The 5,678-nt window shown below is 37.0% G+C and overlaps 1 pseudogene; it reads right to left on the reverse strand.

Annotated features, from left to right (window-relative positions):
- Positions 1 to 212: 212 nt before the first annotated feature.
- LOC129627938 (olfactory receptor 1020-like) lies at positions 213 to 1,503 on the reverse strand (annotated as a pseudogene).
- Between the last annotated feature and the right edge of the window lie 4,175 nt (positions 1,504 to 5,678).

Below are 5,678 nucleotides of genomic sequence, written 5' to 3' on the forward strand. Positions count from 1 at the left end.
AATATAATATAAATATAACTGTTACATGAGCTGGGAAACCAAAAAAATTGTGTAATTTGCTTTATTATGCCATTCATGTATTGCAGTGGTCTAGAACAAAGTTTACACTATATTTTAGGTATGTCCATTTTGAGTTTTATGCTCCTAAATAGGGAGTTGAACTATGATAATTGGTTTTTTCAAGCATATAAGTTCTCTGGAATAAATGGGATTTATATACAGCAATCATATTCCTGAGGATGCTTGGAATATTTGGTCCAATTCCACTAGTAAAAAAAAAAAAAGCAAAAACAAAACAGGAAACCTCATGACAGAATGACATGGAGCCAGAGTAAACACATGTGGATTTGACCATTTCTAAGTTCCCTCTGAGCCCTAAAAGCCCATGCTTTGGCAATTCTAAGTACAGAAGCAAAAAGAGGATGTTTTAAAAAGGGCTGGTACACTGGGATGACCCAGAGGGATGGTACAGGGAGGGGGGTTCAGGATTGGGAACACGTGTACACCCATGGCAGATTCATGTTGATGTATGGCAAAACTAATACAATATTGTAAAGTAATTAGCCTCCAATTAAAATATATAAATTTAAATTAAAAAATTTTTTGCCAAAGGAAACTTTGACCTCCTTATTTCTCAGACTATAGATGAGAGGATTTAACATGGGGATGACCACCATATAAAACACAGACAGCACTTTGTCTTGGTCCATTGAGTATCTGGACCTGGGGTGCAGATACATGAACAGGATTGTGCCAGAGAAGATGGTGACCACCATCAGGTGGGACGCGCAAGTGGAGAAGGTTTAGTGCCTCCATCAGCAGAGCGGATCCTCATGACAGCATTGAGGATGCAGAGATAGGAAGTGAGAATGGTCAGGAGGCAGCTCAGCTCATTAAAACTGGCAAAAGCAAGAATGACAGCTTCATTGACACGAGTGTCAGAACAAGTGAGTTTCAGGAGGGGTGGAATGTCACAGAAAAAGTGGTTGATGACACTGGAGTGGCAGAAAGGCAGCTGGAAGGTGAGGCCCATGTGAATGGCAGCATTTATGAAGCCAGTGAGGTATGTGGTCAACACCAGCAGGACGTTAAGTTGGGGGGGACACAGTGACCGTGTAAAGGCGAGGTTTGCAGATGGCCACCTAACGGTCATAGGACATCACAGTCAACAGGAATCCCTCAATGTCAGCAAAAGAACCAAAACAGAAGAACTGAGTGGCACATTCATTGAATGAAATGACTGGGTTCTCTGCCCAGAAATTTACGAGTATTTTAGGGGCAATGACAGAAGAGTAACAGAAGTCAACAAGGGACAGGTTACTGAGGAAAAAATACATTGGCATGTGGAGATGTGAGTCAATCTTGACTAAGAGGATCATGCCAAGATTTCCAAACACAGTGATCATACAGATGACTAGAAATACCATAAAAAGAAGACTGTAGCTCTGGATGATCGCTGAGCCCCAGGAGAATAAATTCAGTCACTGTCGAATGGTTGCTCATCCCTTTGTCTCAGAATGGATGATTGGCTTGCTGAGATAAGAAAGAAATTGGTGATATAAATTATGAAAAAAAAAAAAAAGAAAATCAAACAGTTTATTCTCTACTGTAGAATTACTTCTAAAATGTCCAAAGAACATGTATATTAACGCTATTTATTTTTTTAACTGAAGAACAACAAAAAGATTTCTTAAGTGAACTCAGCAACTTTTATTTTAAAATGAGCATTTATCCATGTGTGTGTGAAATTGTTGATAATCAACCCCTGCTTGTCTATATCTAACCTTACCTCCCGAAGTTTTTCACGTCTTCCGTTGACCTTTTTGCCTTCACTGTCTATTATCCAGTTCCTTTACATTCTCTTTGGCAATGAAATGTAAGACATACTTGGATATATAATAAATACTTCCTGAATTCAGTTTGTTTTTTTTCCTGTTTTCTCTTAAGCCCACTCTAATCAAACTTTCACTCCATCACTCCACAGAAATTGTTCTTGTCGAGGTTGTTAGGGTTCTTTATGCTGCTAAATTCAGTGGTCAGTTCTCAATCTTCATCTTTTTGATCTATTGATAATATTTGGCAGAGTTAATTGCTAACTACTCCCTGAAAAACTATCATCTCTTGTCTCCCAGGACACACCATTCTGAGTTTTCCTCCTACCATATGGGCTGCTCCTTCTCAGCCTTCTTTGTTTATTCCTCTTTTCTCTGACTGTTAAGATTGGAGTAGCTCAGAACTCATTTTGTGATCTTCTTCTATTTTTTTTTTCCTATTTACACTCTACCTTCATGATCTTATTCAGTCTCATGACTATAAATACTATCTATATATTTACAACTCCTGAATTTATTTCAGCCCTGACCTCTTTCCCAAATCCCAGACTTATAATGCAATCACTTACTGACATTTTCATACTAATATCAAATAATGACTCAACCTAACTCAGAGCTGATTTGCTCATGTCTTCCTTTAATTTTCCCAAACATAACATTCTCTGTCTCAAGTCAGTGACAACTCTCTACTTCCATGTGTTCAAATAAAAAATAAATACAAGCAAATAAATATTAAAGAAATTGTTCTCTTTTCTTTCTCGCATACTATGTAACTAGTCTATCAGATAATCATGTTGTCTCTATTTTCGAAATGTCTATGTCAACAAGCCAACTTTATTTATTTCTACCATTAAGGCTCAAGTCAACATCATCTTTCACCTAGATTACTACAATAGTCCTTTAACTGACCGTTCTTTCTTTAAAATCAGTTAAATTCCACCCTATAAAATACCATTTAAAAAAATTCACAGCCATTTTGTAGATCTCTACTTTATACATATAAATATATATATATACATCTATATATATGATATAAATTATATTCTACATGACATATATGACCTCATATGTGTGTATGTGTTTACATATGTTTCTGTATATAGATAGATAAAGGCTGGCAATTGCAGTAGTTCCTGAAAGCCTGCATATAAGAGCATAAAACAATTTTATTTAATGCACTACACAGTGTATTAGATATGCCAAGTGCCTTGGCACTCTTTCTACACAAAATTCATTAAATTTCCCTGCTTCATACATGAGAAGGCAATGGCAACCCACTCCAGTGCTCTTGCCTGGAAAATCCCATGGACGGAGGAGCCTGATAGGCTGCAGTCCATGGGGTCGCACAGAGTCGGACAAGACTGAAGCGACTTAGCAGCAGCAGCTTCATACACACACAAAAACACACATATATACACAGAGAGATGCATGTGTACATGTGTGTTTCTATGTGTACGCCTAGGTTGAATATTCTATAAAGTCCTCATCTCTTATTAGTCGTCCTAAACTCCTTTCTTCTAAAAAAAAAAAAAATAGTGTTAGTTTAGTGGCTAACCTTCAATTCAGTGTTTCAGACACTGCAATTTAGAGACATAGTGTTTTTAAAATTTTAATTTATTGATCTTAATTGGAGGATAACTACTTTACAATACTGTGATGGTTTTTGCCTTCATCAATATGAATCTGCCATAGGCACGTGTGCGTCCCCTCCATGCTGAGCCTCCCTCCCTGTCAACCCTGTCCTTCCAGGTTGTCACAGAGCACTGAGAGGTTTTTGTCTTAATTCCTTGAACGCTTTTTGAATCCTCTTTGAAGCTTTCTATATCTAACCAGTTAGAGATAAATCATCTTACCTGCTGTCCTTAAGACATACTCACTGAAAGTAGTGGTGTTTATAAGTTTAGTTTTATTTATTGCTTTTTGGAGGAATACAACCTTTTTTCCCCTACAGTGTGAAATTTATAGCTTTGATGAAAATGGAAGTGGCCTAAGGACCTCAGCTGTGACAGACTTAAGATATGGTTAATTAATTCAACAAAGAATATAAGATGCTACTTCTGAATTTGAGGCTGAGGGTCAGATTATTAAGGTTGTGATGATGCTCTTGAGATTTAATCATCTTTGCAAAACACTAAAAATCGAAAGCCTGAAATATACCAACCCAAAATTAAGGCATCCACTTTTTTTTCACTGAGATAATTGAACTATTTTCTCCCCAGGGAGTCACTTATACCTTTGTGAATAAGTTAGGCATTTGAAGTACAAAATGTCTTTTATGGTCTTAAGACTCCATTGTGAATAACACTGAATTAAATTAAATGATATAAAATGTATTAGGTCTTGCCTCAAAAATTCACAATTCCACTGAAAATATAATCCATACTCATATCTATTTTAATAGGCAAGAATACTGGAATGAGTTACCATAACCTACTCCAATTGATCCATCACTCCCCAAACACCTTCCTGAAATTGCAGTTTTTTTCTCTCTTTTTATTTGCTCACTCTGTTCCATGTATAATTTGTTCCCTTACTATTCTTTTAACAAACCAAGGAGGATCTCACCTCAGGGCCTTTGATTCACCACAGATATTCATGCAATGTTATTCCTATGCAGGACTTGCTCAAATGTTATTTCCACAGGTTGCTCTACTCCCATACAAACCTTTTCTCTCACTTTAATTTCTTTAAAGCACAACTCTTATCCATGTCACACACGTGCATCCCACACAAACAGGAGCAAATGCCTGTGCACACATGCATACACACTTTGCTGTTGACAATAAAGTCTTCCTCACTCAAAAACAAGTTTAATGAAATCAAGAATTTTGTTTTCTCACGAGGTATATCTTCAGCATGTGTTACCTGCTGAATACATTTTTCCACTAATGTCCTTGAGAGAAACGTTGGTTAATAATTAAAAGTGGAATTAACAGGAGATTGGAGGGTTGTTCCAGGGGGATAGGATGAGTTACCTCCTCCTTTGTGGTCTCTAACAAACCTTTTGGGGATGAAGTGGTCTCATTTGGAACATTGGTATTCCACCTTCTGGTCTGTAGTGGAGAGTGGTATGGAAAGACATAGGAAACAGACATTTAGCTGATTCCAAATTATTTCTTCAACATATCATCTCATGAAAGACAGTTTTTTCCCTGTTGCTCCAACATTGAAAGCCCCGACCCCACTACAATAAGCAATAAATAAATAATTGTGTTTGATAACTGTTTATTGAAAATTATGTGAAACTTTGGCTGGGCTACAGATAAAAAGTTAGAACACTTTGACTTTGAGATTACTACACTTAAATATTTCAGTTAATTCACAAAGTCAGTAAGCTATACCCCCATTATTGCTATGGCACCCTTATTATTAAACAGCTAAGACTTTCTTCTATAGTATTTGGTACTCTTGACATCCATGTGAATGGAAGAGTGTTACTATTTACAATAGATGCTGTGATATACTACCCAGATTGGACGTTCAGTATTGAAATATTTACTTCCCCAGCTTCCTAGGGCATCTACAGCTCACACCTCATAGCTGAGCTCTACTCTTGGAATATCCCTGCTGAAAGGCATTGTCATTCTGAAAGTTAGACTGCTTCCAGTGGGTGACCCATATCTAAAGCAGGTTATTATGGAGGTATAAATACCTGTTCAAATTTGAAACATCTCTGAGAAGGATAATCTCAGCTCCAGATCTCCACATGGAACTGGCTGAATACTCTGTTGCAATTTCATCACAAATTAGTTTCTTCTACCCAATCCGTTTTCCCTTACTTCTTTATCAGTATTGTTCCTGGGAACACTCTCCAGTAAATTTCCTAAATACAAATATCTGTCTCAG

The sequence above is a fragment of the Bubalus kerabau genome, chromosome 15, assembly GCF_029407905.1.
Source record: "Bubalus kerabau isolate K-KA32 ecotype Philippines breed swamp buffalo chromosome 15, PCC_UOA_SB_1v2, whole genome shotgun sequence".
Taxonomy (NCBI): domain Eukaryota; kingdom Metazoa; phylum Chordata; class Mammalia; order Artiodactyla; family Bovidae; genus Bubalus; species Bubalus kerabau.